This window comes from Arachis ipaensis, chromosome B10 (assembly GCF_059453495.1).
Source record: "Arachis ipaensis isolate K30076 ecotype BB chromosome B10, ASM5945349v1, whole genome shotgun sequence".
In the NCBI taxonomy this organism is placed as follows: Eukaryota; Viridiplantae; Streptophyta; class Magnoliopsida; order Fabales; family Fabaceae; genus Arachis; species Arachis ipaensis.
The window spans coordinates 88,723,762-88,742,542 of record NC_142435.1 but is presented as its reverse complement, the minus strand read 5'-3'; the positions used below and the strand labels follow the sequence as shown (position 1 = coordinate 88,742,542).

Here is an 18,781-nt window from a genome sequence, read left to right as displayed (position 1 = left end):
GTTGCTCAGATTAGGTAATTTTCTTTTTGTTTTATTTTCAAAAATTTTTCAAAAACCTTTCAAAAATTTCTCCTTTGTTTTCGAAAAAAAAATAAAAATGTTTTCAAAAATATTATTTCTTCTTCAGAATTTTTAAGAATGAAACATGTTGAATCCTATATGGCTGTAAAGCCATACCCAAACTGCTTTGGGATTGGTCTTCAACTAATCACCTCAATGGATGTAATTTACATACTAAAGCTTGGCTGGCTTTTAAGCCATACCTGACCCTTTGATTGGAGCTTTAGACTAAAGAGCATAAGATTCCTGGAATTCATATTAAAAATTTTGGAATCCTTATTTTTCTTTTTCAAAATGATTTTCGAAAAAATTAAAAGAAAATACAAAAAAAAATTCATAAAATCATAAAAATAAAAAATATTGTGTTTCTTGTTTGAGTCATGTATCATGTTATAAGTTTGGTGTCAATTGCATATTCATATTGCATTTTTCGAAAATTCATGCATTCATAGTGTTCTTCATGATCTTCAAGTTGTTCTTGGTAAGTCTTCTTGTTTGATCTTTGCATTTGCATGTTTTGTGTCTTTTCTTGTTTTTCATATGCATTCTTGAATTCTTAGTGTCTAAGCATTAAAGAATTCTAAGTTTGGTGTCTTGCATGTTTTCTTTGCATTAAAAATTTTTCAAAAATGTGTTCTTGATGTTCATCATGATCTTCATAGTGTTCTTGGTGTTCATCTTGACATTCATAGCATTCTTGCATGCATTCATTGTTTTGATCTAAAAATTCCATGCATTGAGCATTTTTAGTGTTTTTCTCTCTCATCATTAAAAATTCAAAAATCAAAAAAATATCTTCCCCTTTTTCTCTCTTAAAAATTTGAAAATTTGAGTTGACTTTTTAAAAAATTTTTAAAAATTCAATTGTTTTTATGAGTCAAATCAAATTTTCATTTTAAAAATCTTCTCTTTTTCAAAATCTTTTTCAAAAATCAAATCTTTTTCATTTTTTTTAGTTATTTTCGAAAATTTTAGAAAATATTTTTCAAAAACCTTTTTCTTATCTTTATCACCTAAATTTCAAAAATAACATCGTCAATTAATGTTTTGATTCAAAAATTTCAAGTTTGTTACTTACTTGTTAAGAAAGATTCAAACTTTAAGTTCTAGAATCATATCTTATGATTTCTTGTGAATCAAGTCATTAATTGTGATTTTAAAATTCAAATCTTTCTCAAAAACTAATTTCTATCATATCTTTTCAAAAATATCTTCTTATCTTATCTTTTTCAAAAAATTGATTTCAAAATATCTTTTCTAACTTCTTAACTTCTTATCTTTTCAAAATTTGTTTCAACTAACTAACTAACTTTTTGTTTGTTTCTTATCTTTTTCAAAACTACCTAACTAACTCTCTCCTCTAATTTTCGAAAATATCTTCCCTCTTCTTCAAAAATTCTTTTTAATTAACTAATTATTTTAATTTTTGATTTTTTATTTTCGAAAATTACTAACCTTTTTCAAAAACTATTTTCAAAAATCACTAACTCTTTTTCAAAAATTATTTTCGAAATTTTCCCTCTCTCATCTTATTCTATTTATTTATTCCTCTACTAACATCTCTCCCTCACCCACCAAACACCCGAACCCTCTCTCTCTCTCTTTCTGAGTTCAGATTTTTCTCTTCTTCTTTTCTTCTACTAACAATATGGAACCTTTTTACTGTGACATAGAGGATTCCTCTTCTTTTCTTGTTTTCTTCTCTTTCTTATGAGCAGGAACAAGGAAAAAGGCATTCTTGTTGAAGCTGATCCAGAACCTGAAAGGACTCTGAAGAGAAAACTAAGAGAAGCTAAATTACAACAATCCAGAGACAACCTTATTGAAAATTTCGAACAAGTAAAGGAGATGGCAGCCGAAACCAACAATAATAATGCAAGGAGAATGCTTGGTGACTTTACTGCACCTAATTCCAATTTACATGGAAGAAGCATCTCCATTCCTACCATTGGAGCAAACAATTTTGAGCTGAAACCTCAGCTAGTTTCTCTGATGCAGCAGAACTGCAAGTTTCATGGACTTCCATCTGAAGATCCTTTTCAGTTCTTAACTGAATTCTTGCAGATCTGTGATACTGTTAAGACTAATGGAGTAGATCCTGAAGTCTACAGGCTCATGCTTTTCCCTTTTGCTATAAGAGACAGAGCTAGAATATGGTTGGACTCTCAACCCAAAGACAGCCTGAACTCTTGGGATAAGCTGGTCACGGCTTTCTTAGCCAAGTTCTTTCCTCCTCAAAAGCTGAGCAAGCTTAGAGCGGATGTTCAAACCTTCAGACAGAAAGAAGGTGAATCCCTCTATGAAGCTTGGGAAAGATACAAGCAGCTGACCAAAAAGTGTCCTTCTGACATGCTTTCAGAATGGACCATCCTGGATATATTCTTTGATGGTTTATCTGAGCTATCAAAGATGTCATTGGATACTTCTGCAGGTGGATCCATTCACCTAAAGAAAACGCCTGCAGAAGCTCAAGAACTCATTGACATGGTTGCTAATAACTAGTTCATGTACACTTCTGAGAGGAACCCTGTGAGTACTGGGATGCCTATGAAGAAGGTATTTCTTGAAATTGATACTCTGAATGCCATATTGGCTCAGAACAAAATATTGACTCAGCAAGTCAATATGATTTCTCAAAGTCTGAATGGAATGCAAGCTGCATCCAACAGTACTCAAAAGTCATCTTCTGAACAAGAAGCTTATGATCCTGAGAACCCTGCAATAGCAGAGGTAAATTACATGGGTGAACCTTATGAAAACACCTATAATCCATCATGGAGAAATCATCCAAATTTCTCATGGAAGGATCAAAAGCCTTAACAAGGCTTTAATAATGGTAGAAGAAACAGGTTTAGCAATAGCAAGCCTTTTCCATCATCCACTCAGTAACAGATAGAGAATTCTGAGCATAATCCATCTAGCTTAGCAAATCTAGTCTCTGATCTATCTAAGGCCACTGTGAGTTTCATGAATGAAACAAGATCCTCCATCAGAAATTTGGAAGCACAAGTGGGCCAGCTGAGTAAAAGGATCACTGAAATCCCTCCTAGTACTCTCCCAAGCAATACAGAAGAAAATTCCAAAAGGAGAGTGCAAGGCCATTGACATAACCAAAATGGCCGAACCCAAAGAGGGAGAGGAGGACGTGAATCCCACGGGGGAAGACCTCCTGGGACGTCCAGTGATCAATAAGGAGTTTCCCTCTGAGGAACCAAAGGAATCTAAGACTCATCTAGAGACCATAGAGATTCCATTGAACCTCCTTATGCCATTCATGAGCTCTGATGAGTATTCCTCTTCTGAAGAGAATGAGGATGTCACTGAAGAGCAAACTACCAAGTTTCTTGGTGCAATCATGAAGTTGAATGCCAAATTATTTGGTATTGAAACTTGGGAAGATGAACCTCCCTTGTTCACCAATGAACTAAGTGATCTGGATCAACTGACATTGCCTCAGAAAAGACAAGATCCTGGAAAGTTCATAATACCTTGTACCATAGGCACCATGATCTTTAAGGCTCTGTGTGACCTTGGTTCAGGAATAAACCTCATGCCTCTCTCTGTAATAGAGAAACTGGGAATCTATGGGGTGCAAGCTGCTAAAATCTCATTAGAGATGGCAGACAATTCAAGAAAACAGGCTTATGGACAAGTAGAGGACGTGTTGGTAAAGGTTGAAGGCCTTTACATCCCTACTGATTTCATAGTCTTGGATACTGGAAAGGAAGATGATGAATCCATCATCCTAGGAAGACCTTTCCTAGCCACAGCAAGAGCTGTGATTGATGTGGACAGAGGAGAATTGATCCTTCAATTAAATAAGGATAACCTTGTGTTTACAACTCAAGGATCTCTCTCTGCATCCATAGAGAGGAAGCATAAAAAGCTTCTCTCAAAGCAGAGTCAACCAAAGCCCCCACAGTCAAACTCTAAGTTTGGTGTTGGGAGGCCACAACCAAACTCTAAGTTTGGTGTTGAACTCCCATATCCAAACTCTAAGTTTGGTGTTGGAGAGTCTCAACAATGCTCTGAACATCTGTGAGGCTCCATGAGAGCCCACTGTCAAGCTGTTGACATTAAAGAAGCGCTTGTTGGGAGGCAACCCAATTTTTATTTATCTAACTATATTTTTCTTAGTTATATGTCTTTATAGGTTCATGATCATGTGGAGTCACAAAATAAATATAAAAATTGAAAACGGAATCAAAAACAGCAAAAGAAAAATCACACCCTGGAGGAAGCACCTGCCTAGCGTTCAACGCCAGAACAGAGCATGGTTCTGGCGCTGAACGCCCAAAATGGGCAGTGTCTGGGCGTTGAACGCCCAAAATGGGCATCATCTGGGCGCTGAATGCCAGAATTGCACCCTGGAGAGGAGCTGGCGCTGAACGCCCAGAACAAGCATGGTTCTGGCGTTCAACGCCAGAAATGGGCAACAAATGGGCGTTGAACGCCCAAAATGGGCACCAACCTGGCGCTGAACGCCCAGAGTTGTGTGCAAGGGCATTTTACATGCCTAATTTGGTACAAGGTTGTAAATCCTTGAACACCTCAGGATCTGTGGACCCTACAGGATCATCTCAGGATCTGTGGACCCCACAGGATCCCCACCTACTTCCACTCACTCTCTTCTCCCTTCTCAATCATCCTCCATTCCCAATAAACACTCTTCCCCAAAACCCTTCACCTATCACCTCCATCTCTCTTCCCTATTAACCCTTCACCACTCACATCCATCCACTCTTCCCCATAAACCTACCTCATAAAATCCACCTACCTTCAAAATTCAAAATCAATTTCCCACCCAAACCCACCCTAAATGACCGAACTTAACCCCCCTCCCTTCCCTATAAAGAGCCTTCCATTCTTCTTCATTTTCACACAACACAACCTTTTCTTCTCTTCTTGGCCGAAACACACCTCCCCCCTCTTCTCCATATTTTCTTCTTCTTCTTCATCTATTCTTTCTTCTCTTGCTCGAGGGCGAGCAATATTCTAAGTTTGGTGTGGTAAAGCATAAACTTTTTGTTTTTCCATTACCATTGATGGCACCTAAGACCGGAGAATCCTCTAGAAAAGGGAAAGGGAAGACAAAAGCTTCCACCTCCGAGTCATGGAAGATGGAAAGGTTCATCTCCAAAGCCCATCAAGACCACTTCTATGATATTGTGGCCAAGAAGAAGGTGATCCCCGAGGTCCCTTTCAAACTCAAAAAAATGAGTATCCAAAGATCCGACATGAAATTCAAAGAAGAGGTTGGGAAGTTCTAACAAATCCCATCCAACAAGTCGGCATCCTAATGGTTCAAGAGTTGTTTGCCAATGCATGTTACAATGGTTCGGGGGAAATACTTAGATTTTAGTCCAGAAAATGTGAGGTTGGCATTTAACTTGCCAAACATGGAAGAGAACGCACGCCCCTATACAAGGAGAGTCAACTTTGATCAAAGGTTGGACCAAGTCCTCATGGACATATGTGTAGAAGGAGCTCAATGGAAGATTGACTCAAAAGGCAAACCGGTTCAACTAAGAAGACTGGACCTTAAGCCTGTAGCTAGAGGATGGTTGGAGTTCATTCAATGCTCAATCATTCCCACTAGCAACCGGTCTGAAGTTACTATAGACTGGGCTATCATGATCCATAGCATCATGATTGGAGAAGAGGTGGAAGTTCATGAGATTATACCTCAAGAACTCTACAAGGTGGCTGACAAGTCCTCCACTATGGCAAGGTTAGCCTTTCCTCACCTCATTTGCCACCTATGCAATTCGGCTGGGGTTGACATAGAGGGAGATATCCTCATTAAAGGGGACAAGCCCATCACTAAGAAAAAGATGGAGCAAGCAAGAGAGCCCATTCATGGAGCTCAAGAGGCGTATGAAGCTCATCACCATGAGATCCCGGAGATGCCTCAAATGCATTTTCCTCCACAAAACTATTGGGAGCAAATCAACATCTCCCTAGGAGAATTGAGTTCCAATATGGGACAACTAAGGGTGGAACATCAAGAGCACTCCATCATCCTTCATGAAATAAGAGAAGATCAAAAAGCAATGAGGGAGGAGCAACAAAGACAAGGAAGAGACATAGAAGAGCTCAAGGACATCATTGGTTCCTCAAGAAGGAAACGCCACCATCACTAAGGTGGATTCATTCCTTGTTCTTATTTCTTCTATTTTTCGTTTTCTATGTTATGTGCTTATCTATGTTTGTGTCTTCATTACATGATCATTAGTAGTTAGTAACTATGTCTTAAAGTTATGAATGTCCTATGAATCCATCACCTCTCTTAAATGAAAAATGTTTTAATTCAAAAGAACAAGAAGTACATGAGTTTTGAATTTATCCTTGAACTTAGCTTAATTATATTGATGTGGTGACAATGCTTATTGTTTTCTGAATGTATGCTTGAACAGTGCATATGTCTTTTGAAGTTGTTGTTTAAGAATGTTAAATATGTTGGCTCTTGAAAGAATGATGACAAGGAGACATGTTATTTGATAATCTGAAAAATCATAAAAATGATTCTTGAAGCAAGAAAAAGCAGCAAAGAACAAAGCTTGCAGAAAAAAAAATAGGCAAAAAAAAATAGAAAGAAAAAGAAAAGCAAGCAGAAAAAGCCAGTAACCCTTAAAACCAAAAGGCAAGGGCAAATAAAAAGGATCCCAAGGCTTTGAGCATCAGTGGATAGGAGGGCCTAAAGGAATAAAATCCTAGCCTAAGCGGCTAAACCAAGCTCTCCCTAACCATGTGCTTGTGGCGTGAAGGTATCAAGTGAAAACTTGAGACTGAGCGGTTAAAGTCAAGGTCCAAAGCAAAAAAAAAAATAGTGTGCTTAAGAACCCTGGACACCTCTAATTGGGGACTTTAGCAAAGCTGAGTCACAATCTGAAAAGGTTCACCCAGTTATATGTCTGTGGCATTTATGTATCCGGTGGTAATACTGGAAAACAAAGTGCTTATGGCCACGGCCAAGACTCATAAAATAGCTGTGTTCAAGAATCATCATACTGAACTAGGAGAATCAATAACACTATCTGAACTCTGAATTCCTATAGATGCCAATCATTCTAAACTTCAATGGATAAAGTGAGATGCCAAAACTATTCAAGAGGCAAAAAGCTACAAGTCCCGCTCATCTGATTGGAGCTATGTTTCATTGATAGTTTGGAATTCATAGTATATTCTCTTCTTTTTATCCTATTTGATTTTCAGTTGCTTGGGGACAAGCAACAATTTAAGTTTGGTGTTGTGATGAGCGGATAATTTATACGCTTTTTGGCATTGTTTTTAGTATATTTTTAGTAGGATCTAGTTACTTTTAGGGATGTTTTCATTATTTTTTATGTTAAATCCACATTTCTGGACTTTACTATGAGTTTGTGTATTTTTCTATGATTTCAGGTATTTTCTGGCTGAAATTGAGGGACTTGAGCGAAAATCAGATTCAGAGGTTGAAGAAGGACTGCTGATGCTGTTGGATTCTGACCTCCCTGCACTCAAAATGGATTTTCTAGAGCTACAGAACTCAAAATGGCGCGCGTCCAATTGCGTTGGAAAGTAGACATCCAGGGCATTCCAGCGATGTATAATAGTCCATACTTTGCCCAAGTTTAGACGATGAAAACTAGCGTTCAACGCCAGCTCTCTACCTAATTCTGGCGTCCAGCGCCTGAAACAAGTTGCAAAGTGGAGTTCAACGCCCAAACTGGCACAAAAGCTGGCGTTCAACTCCAGAAAGAGCCTCTGCACGTGTAACACTCAAGCTCAGCCCAAGCACACACCAAGTGGTCCCCGGAAGTGGATTTATGCATCAATTACTTACTTTTGTAAACCCTAGTAGCTAGTTTATTATAAAAAGGACATTTTACTATTGTATTTGACATCTTTGGAATCATCTTTTGATCATTTTTAGATCTCTAGACCTCCATGGGAGGCTGGCCATTCGGGCATGCTTACCCTTTATTCACTTATGTATTTTCATATGGTAGAGTTTCTACACTCCATAGATTAAGGTGTGGAGCTCTGCTGTTCCTCAAAGATTAATGCAAAGTACTACTGTTTTTCTATTCAATTCAACTTATTCCGCTTCTAAGATATTCATTCGCACTTCAACCTGAATGTGATGAACGTGACAATCATCATCATTCCCTATGAACACGTGCCTGAAAACCACTTCCGTTCTACATTAGATTGAATGAGTATCTCTTAGATCTCTTAATTAGAATCTTCGTGGTATAAGCTAGATTGATGGCGGAATTCATGAGAGTCCGGAAAGTCTAAACTTTGTCCGTGGTATTCCGAGTAGGACTCTGGGATTGAATGACTGTGACGTACTCAAAACTCGTGAGTGCTGGGCGTAGTGACAGACGCAAAAGGATAGTAAATCCTATTCTAGTATGATCGAGAACCTCCAAGATGATTAGCCATGCAGTGACAGCGCATCGGACCATTTTCACAGAGAGGAATAGGATGCAACCAACGACAAGGGTGATGCCTCCAGACGATTAGCCGTGCTGTGACAGAGCATTTGGACCATTTTCTCGAGAGAGATCGAAAGTAGCCATTGGCACCGGTGACATCCTTACATAAAGCCAGCCATAGAAAGGAGTAAGATTGATTGGATGAAGACAGCAGGAAAGCAGAGGTTCAGAGGAACGAAAGCATCTCTACACGCTTATCTGAAATTCTCACCAATGATTTACATAAGTATTTCTATCCTTATTTAATTAATTAATTTCGAAAACCCCATTACTATTTTATATCCGCCTGACTGAGATTTACGTGACCATAGCTTGCTTCATACCAACAATCTCCGTGGGATTCGACCCTTACTCACGTAAGGTATTACTTGGACGACCCAGTGCACTTGCTGGTTTGTTGTGCGAAGTTGTGAACCATGGTATTGGCATCATGTTTTTGGTGCCATTGCCAGGGAAAGAAAGAGCAATGATTTTTACATAATCAAAGTGTAATCACAATTTCTGCGCACCACTACCCTTACTACCCTAGCCCCATTACAACCCTCCAAAGACCTCATGATATTCACATTCATTCATCAAGTATTAGTTGATTGTTAGATGACTTGCAAATCTTTGAAAAACATGATTAAAAGAGGATTGAGTGATTAAGCCCTAAACATTGTGCGACTAGAGTGTATACACATCCGGTGAGGGGTTCGATCGCTTAATTCTATGATTTCATCTCTCATATTGTGTCTTCTTGAAAGTTGTTGAAAGTAATTTTTGAAAACTTCAAATCAATTCTTTTAACATTGGTCATGTTACTATGTTTTCTCACCTTGGCCCTAAGACATGTTTTGGATTGATTGAGATTCTATTGTTTGTTTTTGCCAAACTCAATATGAGCCATAGTATAGATATAGATAGATAGCATTTAGTATAATTGCATGCATATAAGTAGTTGCATTTAATAAATTGCTTCCCTCCTTATCCTTCTCCTTTGATTGTGATTAGCATGAGGACATGCTATTGTTTGAGTGTGGGGAATTGATGAATCCATATTTGACGATATATTTTGGTTTGATTTGAGCGAATTTCATACCTTAAACCCACATTTATTCATCCAAATGGCATACTTTTATGTTCTCTCCCTTAATTGAGCCTAATTGTGAAAATATACTCTTTTGTGCTTAATTTAATCAATTTTATTCTATTTACATTCCATTCGATACCTTGATGTTATTTGTGAGTAATTTCAGATCTAGAAGGTAGGAATGGCTTGGTAAAGAAGGCAGAAGAGCATGCAAGAGGGAGAAAACATGAAGAAAACAAAGGAGAAGCACACATTGGAGTGTGCGTGCACACAACCCACTGTGCGTACGCACAAGAATCACAAAGCCACGTGTGCGTACGCACAATATCCTGTGTGTGCATACAAGAAGAAAATCAGTATGTGTGCGTACGCACATACTTGTGCGTACGCATAAGTCCCGGCACGTGACTCACTTAATGTAAATCGCTGGAGGCGATTTCTGGGCCGCCAGAGCCTAGTTTTGGGACTTTCTGAAGCTGATTCTTGCTATATCAAAGGGGACCTCACTCCATGTGAAAAGGGGAAAATTAGAGTTAGTTTAGCATCATGTAGGTCATTTTCTAGGGAGAGAAGTTCCACCTTCTCTCTATAAATTAGGGTTTATAGTTTGATTTCTTTGTAATTTCTCTTTTTAATTTTTGTCTACCTTTCTTTGTTCTATCGTCTTAATTTCCTTAGTTTATCTTGTTAATTTCTCATTTTGGCTACTTTTTATGTTTATGAGCACCCTTGTTATTTTGATTTCCTTTTAATGCAATTTATATTTTGTGTTCCTTTATTGCTTAATTCACTTGTTATTCTTACTTTCCTTGCTTGGTACTTGTAGAATTTATTATTTTTTGTTATTTTATTATGCTTTCTTTTCATGCCTTCCAAGTGTTTGATAAAACGCTTGGTTGGATTTTTGCCTAGTTTTCACACTCTTGGTTGGGAAATTGGGTGATTGGGTGAACTTGAGTTGTAGATGTCCATTCCACATTCTGTGAGGATTGTTAATTGATTTAGTTTCCACTAACACTAAGCCTTCCATTAATAGAGTTAGTAAGGACTTGTGAATTGGGATCAATTATGCCCTTTTGACTAATTCTCGATGTTAGAATTGACTAATTGGGATTAATTCCACACAATTATCATGTTTGTGGTCCATAACTAGAATATGAATACCTAATTCCCCAATTCCTACCAAGAGGCCTTTTTACCATTTAATTTCCTTTTTATTGCTTTAATTGCTTACCATTTAATTACTTTCCATTTTAATTTCTTGTCCCTTATTATCAAGACCCCAAATCCCCATAGCCAATGATTGAACACCTAATTGCAACTCCTAGGGAAGACGACCCGGGGGTCTAAATACTCTCAATTTATATTTGCTTTGAATTGTGACAATTCCTTGAATTAAAATTTGATTAGGGAGTTAATTGTTGATTTAGACTATACTAGCAACGAAGAGATTCTATTTTGTGAAAATCTAGATCGACGATAAATTCTCTTTATCAGGGCTTAAGGTCAACCCTTTTTAGTTGAATGGGCTTGCCTTAGGAATCCCTTTTCCACTGTGCTCCTTCCACACAGATATATTAAAGCACTTGATCCAGTCTCTGATCAAAGTTAACTCTCCTAGTCTAAGGATGAGGATCTCCTTGCATTAGAGGCAAGTTGAATGCCAACCTCACACTTTCCGGGCTGAAATCTAAGATTCTTCCTCAGACCATGGTGATCTAATTCCTTGGATTTGGGTTCACACTAGTGTCATGGTTTTTAGTAACCCATGCATTAGCATAGAACTCCTACACCATAAGAATCCCAGCATCCTGAATAGGATTGGTTAGGAATTTCCAACCTCTTCTCCAGATCTCTCTTTGGATTTTCGGATACTCATTCTTCTTGAGCATGAAAGGGACCTCGGGGATCACTTTCTTCTCACCCACTACTTTATAGAAGTGGTCTTGGTGGGCTTTGGTGATGAATCTCTCCATCTCCCAAGATTCAGAGGGATTGGCTACTGCCTTTCCTGTCCTCTTTCTAGAGGAGACTCTAACCTTGGGTGCCATGAATGGTAATGGAAAGAAAAAGCTATGCTTTTCCCAAACCAAACTTAAAACTTTGCTCGTCCTAAAGCAAAAATAAGGGAAAGAGAGGAATGGAGTAGAAAAAGAAGTAAATAGAGGGATATAGAGGGAGAGAGAGGGCTCGGCCTTGTGAGTATTAAGAGTGTATGAGAGGTGTGTGTATGAAGCGTTATAGAAAAGGGTATTTATAGGATGGGGGTAGGTTAGGTTTCGGCCAAAGGGTGGGCTTTGGGTGGGAAATTTGATTTTGAGGTGGGTGGGGGTAGGTGGGAGTTATGATGGTTTGGGAAAATGGTATGGTTGTGATTGGGCTAGGGTTTATAGGGAAGTGAGTATGGGCAAGTGTGAAAGTAAGTGCGGTAGGTAGGGTAGGTGAAAGATGTTGTGGGACGCACAGGTCCTGAAAGGCTAGGGAATCCAAATTCCCTGCTTCTCTGCACTGGCGTTTGAACGCCCAAGGGCTGCTCCCTGGCTAGGGTTCAACACCAGCAATGCTGCCCATGATGGGTGTTGAATGCCTAGCAGGGATACCCTGGCACGCGTTCAACTTTAACACTCCATCCAGAGTGTTCTGTTTTCACTGCTGTGAAATTTTATCTCTGTTCTGAATGCTACATATAATCATGACCCTAAAAGAAAAACAAAACAAAATAACAGGAAATAAATAATTAATTAAGGTAGGGTTGACTCCCAACAAGCGCTCTTTTAACGTCACTAGCTCGACGGTTAGCTCCTTACGGAGGTGAGAATGGACTCAGATTTTTGCTCCTTACAGTGAATTTTCTTCCTGTCCTCTCTTGAATAAGCTCTACATGCTCTAGAGATAGGACACGATTCACTGTATATGGTATGGCTGGCTGATGAATCCACATTTCATGATATTTATTTGCTCTATTTTGGTGGATTTTATTAACCTTTTCTACACTTATTCCTTTAAATAGCATAATTTTGTAATTCTCCCTAAATTTGTGCTTAATTATGAAAACTTGCTTTTTAGACCTTAAAATAGCTAATTTTATTCCACTTTTATTCTATTTGATGCCTTGATGTGTTTGATGAGTAATTTCAGGATTACAAGGCTAATATGGATGGAAGAAGTGATGGAAAAGCATGCAAAAAGGGAGAAAGCATGAAGAAATGAGTTTTGGAAGATTCAGCTTCCGTGCGTGCGCACAGTGATGTGTGCGTACGCACACACGCACAAGTTCGGCAACGCGTATGCGTGACCCACGCGTACGCGTCGGTGCCATCACGTGACTCACTTAATGGAAATCGCTGGGGGCGATTTTTGGGCCTCTAGAGGCAGTTTTGGGACTCTCTGAAGCTGATTCTTCCTATATCAAGCAAGGCCTCATTCCATGTGAAGGGGGGAGAAATTAGGGTTAGATTTTAGTCATGTAGTTCATTTTCTAGAGAGAGAAGCTCCCCCCTCTCTCTAGAACTTAGGGTTTTTAGTTTAATTTCCTTGTAATTGCTACTTTTAATTCTTGTTTTAATCTAGTTTCTTCTACCTTTCTTGGTTCTATTATCTTAATTTCCTTGTTTATCTTGTTAATTTCTCATTTTAGTTGTCTTTTATGTTTATGCACACTCTTGTCACTTAAATTTACATTTAATTCAATTTATGTTTTCATGTCATTTATTGCTTTATTGAGTTGCTATCTTTATTCTCCTTGCTTGGTAGTTGTAGCATTTATTATTCCTTGTCATTTAATCATGCTTTCTTTACATGCCCACCAAGTGTTTGACAAAATGCTTGGTTAGGTTTTTCCATAGTTTTTCTCACTCTTGGTTGAGAAATTGTGTGGTTTGGGTGAATGGTAGTGGGAAATGATGATTCACACTTTTCACATCTCCGCACAACTAACCAGCAAGTGCACTGGGTCATCCAAGTAATAAACCTTACGTGAGTAAGGGTCGATCCCACGGAGATTGTCGGCTTGAAGCAAGCTATGGTCATCTTGCAAATCTCAGTTAGGCGGATTCAATTGGTTATGAGGTTTTGATAATTAAAATATAAATAAAACATAAAATAAAATAAAGGTACTTATGTGATTCATTGGTGGGAATTTCAGATAAGCGTTTAGAGATGCTTTGTTGCTTCTGAATCTTTGCTTTCCTATTGTCTTCTTCCAATCATGCGTGCTCCTTTCCATGGCAAGCTGTAAGATCATCTCAGTGAAAATGATCCTCCACGGTTTCTGCATGGCTAATCAACTGTCGGATTTCTCATCTCAGATGAAAAATACCTGGCACAGCTACCGCATGGCTAATCATCTGTCGGTTCCTGCTAGCGTCAGAATAGAATCCATTGATCCTTTTGCACACTGTCACTGTGCCCAACATTCGCAGGTTTGAAGCTCGTCACAGTCATCCCTTCCCGGATCCTACTCGAAATACCACAGACAAGGTTTAGACTTTCCGGATCCCAGGAATGCTACCAATGTTTCTAGCCTATACCACGAAGATACTAATCTCACAGACTCGGTCCGTGTATTAGATATCCAAGAGAATATACTCTGGCTGTCGTCCAATGACTACATTGAACATCATGTAGACCGCTTTGTGGTTGTTAGCCACGCGGATCTTGGCTAAGCGAGTAACGAAGATTGGGTGATTGTCACGGGTCACCCCTTTATTCTGACTTAATTAAATTGAGTACGAGAGTATATCTTGGAGAAGAAGTAGGCGTGAATTAAAAGAAAAACAATAGTACTTGCATTAATTCATGAAGAACAACAGAGCTCCACACCTTAATCTATGGGGTGTAGAAACACCACCGTTGAAAATACATAAGAGAAAAAAGTCTAGGCATGGCCGTGAGGCCAGCCTCCAAACGTGAAATATGGCATAAACTAGATGCGAATACAATAGTAAAAAGTGCTATTTATACTAAACTAGTTACTAGGGATTACAGAAAATAAGTAACTAAGTACAGATAGTGCAGAAATCCACTTTCGGGGCCAACTTGGTGTGTGCTTGGACTGAGCATTGAAGCTTTCACGTGCATAGGCTGTTCCTGGAGTTAAACGCCAGCTTGGGTGCCAGTTTGGGCGTTTAACTCCAATTTTGGTGCCAGTTTGGGCGGTTTACGCCAGAAAGTTTTAGGCTGGATTTGGACGCCAGTTTGGGCCATCAAATCTCGAAAAAGTATGGACTATTATATATTTCTGGAAAGCCCAGTATGTCTACTTTCCAACGCAATTTAAAGCGCGCCAATTGGGCTTCTGTAGCTCCAGAAAATCCACTTCGAGTGCAGGAGGGTCAGAATCCAACAGCATCTGCAGTCCTTTTTCAACCTCTGAAACAGATTTTTGCTCAGTTCCCTCAATTTCAGCAAGAAAATACCTGAAATTACAGAAAAATACACAAACTCATAGTAAAGTCCAGAAATGTGATTTTTTTATAAAAACTAATAAAAATATAATAAAAAGTAACTAAAACATACTAACAACTATGCAAAAATAATGCCAAAAAGGGTATAAATTATCCGCTCATCACAACACCAAACTTAAATTGTTGCTTGTCCCCAAGCAACTAAAAAAAATAGGATAAAAAGAAGAGAAAATACAACAAATTCCAAACTTATCAATGAACTTAGTTCCAATTAGATGAGCGGGGCTAGTAGCCTTTTTGCTTCTGAACAGTTTTGGCATCTCACTTTACCCTTTGAAGTTCAGAATGATTGGCATCCATAGGAACTTAGAATTCGGATAGTGTTATTGATTCTCTTAGTTCAGTATGTTGATTCTTGAACATAGCTACTTTATGAGTCTTGGTTGTGACCCTAAGCTTTTTGTTTTCCAGTATTACCACCGGATACATAAATGCCACAGACACATAACTGGGTGAACCTTTTCAGATTGTGACTCAGCTTTGCTAGAGTCCTCAGTTAGAGGTGCCCAAAGCTCTTAAGCACACTCTTTTTACTTTGGACCACGACTTTAACCGCTCAGTCTCAAGCTTTTCACTTGACACCTTCACGCCACAAGCACATGGTTAGGGACAGCTTGATTTAGCTGCTTAGGCCAGGATTTTATTCCTTTGGGCCCTCCTATCCATTAATGCTCAAAGCCTTAGATCCTTTTTACCCTTGCCTTTTGGTTTAAAGGGTTATTGGCTTTTTCTGCTTGCTTTTTCTTTTTCTTTCTTTTTTTTCATAATTTTTTTGCAAGCTTTTGCTTTTCACTGCTTTTTCTTGCTTCAAGAATTAATTTTATGATTTTTCAGATTATCAATAATATTTCTCTTTTTTCATTATTCTTTCAAGAGCCAACAATTTTAACATTCATAAACAACAAATTCAAAAATATGCACTGTTCAAGCATTCATTCAGAAAACAAAAAGTATTGCCACCACTTCAAAATAATTAAGCTAATTTCAAGATAAAATTTGAAATTCATGCACTTCTTGTTCTTTTGCAATTAAAAACATTTTTCATTTAAGAAATGTGAAGGATTCATAGGACATTCATAGCTTTAAGACATAGACACTAGACACTAATGATCATGTAATAAAGACAAAAACATAGACAAAACATAAAGCATAGAATTCGAAAAACAGAAAAATAAGAACAAGGAAATTAAAGAACGGGTCCACGTTAGTGATGGCGGCTAGTTCTTCCTCTTGAAGATCTTATTGAGTGTTTGAACTCCTCTATGTCTCTTCCTTGCCTTTGTTGTTCCTCTCTCATGGCCTTTTGGTCCTCTCTGATTTCATTAAGGATAATGGAGTGCTCTTGGTGCTCCATCCTTAGTTGCTCCATGTTGGAACTCAAATTTCCTAAAGAGGTGTTGAGTTGCTCCCAATAATTGTATGGAAGAAAGTGCATCCCTTGAGGTATCTCAGGGATTTCTTGATGAGGAATTTCCTCATGCTCTTGTTGAGGTCCATGAGTGGGCTCTCTTGTTTGCTCCATCCTTTTTCTAGTGTTGGGTTTTTGAGATGAATTTCTCCATCTCCCATGACTCGAAGTTGGAAGCAACTACCTTCTCTTTCCTCTTTCTAGAGGTTTTTCCAGCCTTAGGTGCCATTAGTGGTTATGGAAAAATGAAAAAGCAATGCTTTTTCCACACCAAACTTAAAATGTTAGTTCGTCCTCGAGCAAAAGAAGAATGAAAGGAGTAGAAGAAGAAGAAATAGAGGAGATGGAGGGTAGTGTTGGTTTTGGCCAAGGGGGGAAAGAATTGTTTGTAATGTGTGAAAGTGAAGGTAGTAATGAGGGGTATTTATAGGGTAGGAGAGAGAGGGAATTCGTGTGAGAATGGGTGGGTTTGGGAGGGAAATGGTTTGAATTTGAATGGTGAGGTAGGTGGGGTTTATGATGGATGCATGTGAGTGGTGAAGAGAATATGGGGAAGAGGGTAGGATTTGATAGGTGAATGGTGTTTGGGGAAGAGGTATTGATGGGATTGGTCAAGGATATTTGGGGAAGAGTGTTATGGAAAGGTGTGAAGAGGAGAGAAGAAGAGGTGGGGTAGGTGGGGATCCTGTGGGATCCACAGATCCTGAGGTGTCAAGGAATTCTGCTCCCTGCACCATTCTGGCATTCAAACACCCTCAGTGTGCCAATTCTAGCGTTAAACGCCAGCTCTTCTACCTTTTTTGGCGTTAAACGCCAGTCTGCTGCCCCTTTCTGGCGTTAAATGCTAGTCTGTCTGCCATTTCTGGCGTTTAACGCCAGCCAGACGCCAGACACCCTTTTCTGGCATTAAACACCCAGAGTGCTGCCCATTCTGGCGTTTAACGCCCAGAATGCTGCAAGGCTGAGTGATGAGCGGATAATTTATACGCTTTTTGGCATTGTTTTTACATAGTTTTTAGTAAGATTTAGTTAGTTTTTAGTATATTTTTATTAGTTTTTAAATAAAAATCACATTTTTGGATTTTACTAAGAATTTGTGTATTTTTCTTTGATTTCAGGTACTTTCTGGCTGAAATTGAGGGACTTGAGCAAAAATCACATTCAGAGGCTGAAGAAGGACTGCAGATGCTGTTGGATTTTGACCTCCCTGCACTCAAAATGGATTTTCTGGAGCTACAGAACTCCAAATGGCGCGCTCTCAATTGCGTTGGAAAGTAGACATCCAGGTCTTTCTAGCAATATATAATAGTCCATACTTTTCCTGAGTTTAGATGATGAAAACTGGCGTTCAAATCCAGCTCTCTACCCTATTCTGTAGTCAAACGCCAGAAACAGGTTGCAAAGCAGAGTTAAACGCCAGAAACATGTTACAAACTGGCGTTTAACTCCAAAAAGAGTCTCTACACATGAAAGCTTAATGCTTAGCCCAAGCACACACTAAGTAGGCCCGGGAGTGGATTTCTGCATCATTTACTTATTTCTGTAAACCCTAGTAACTAGTTTAGTATAAATAGAACTTTTTACTATTGTATTTACATCTTCGGATCTATCTTTGATCAATTTTATGCTATCTTAGACCTTTATGGGGGCTGGCCATTCGGCCATTCCTGGACCATTATCACTTATGTATTTTCAACGGTAGAGTTTCTACACACCATAGATTAAGGTGTGGAGCTTTGCTGTTCCTTGAGTATTAATGCAAAGTACTATTATTTTTCTATTCAATTCAAGCTTACTCCTATTCTAAGATATTCATTCGCACCCAAGAACATGATGAATGTGATGATTATGTGACGCTCATCACCATTCTCACTTATGAACACGTGCCTGACAACCACTTCCGTTCTACATGAAGATAAGATAGAATGAGTATCTCTTAGATATCTAATACAGGGGACCGAGTCCGAGATATTAGAGTCTTCGTGGTATAAGTTAGAACCCATGGACGGCCATTCCTGAGATCCGGAAAGTCTAAACCTTGTCTGTGGTATTCCGAGTAGGATCCGGGAAGGGATGGCTGTGATGAGCTTCAAACTCGCAAGTGCTCGGTGTAGTGACAGACGCAAAAGAATAGTAAATCCTATTCCAGTATGATCGAGAACTGACAGATGATTAGCCATGCAGTGACAGTGCATTGGACCATTTTCATAGAGAGGACGGGATGTAGCCATTGACAACGGTGATGCCCAATATATAGCTTGTCATGAAAAGGAGTAGGAATGATTGGATGAAG

At 38.8% G+C, this 18,781-nt stretch overlaps 1 non-coding gene across 1 annotated transcript; it reads right to left on the bottom strand.

Annotated features, from left to right (window-relative positions):
* Positions 1 to 2,307: 2,307 nt before the first annotated feature.
* Positions 2,308 to 2,415, bottom strand: LOC148580794 (small nucleolar RNA R71). Its single transcript, XR_015899144.1, has one exon. It is a non-coding gene; the product is annotated as a small nucleolar RNA R71 (small nucleolar RNA).
* Between the last annotated feature and the right edge of the window lie 16,366 nt (positions 2,416 to 18,781).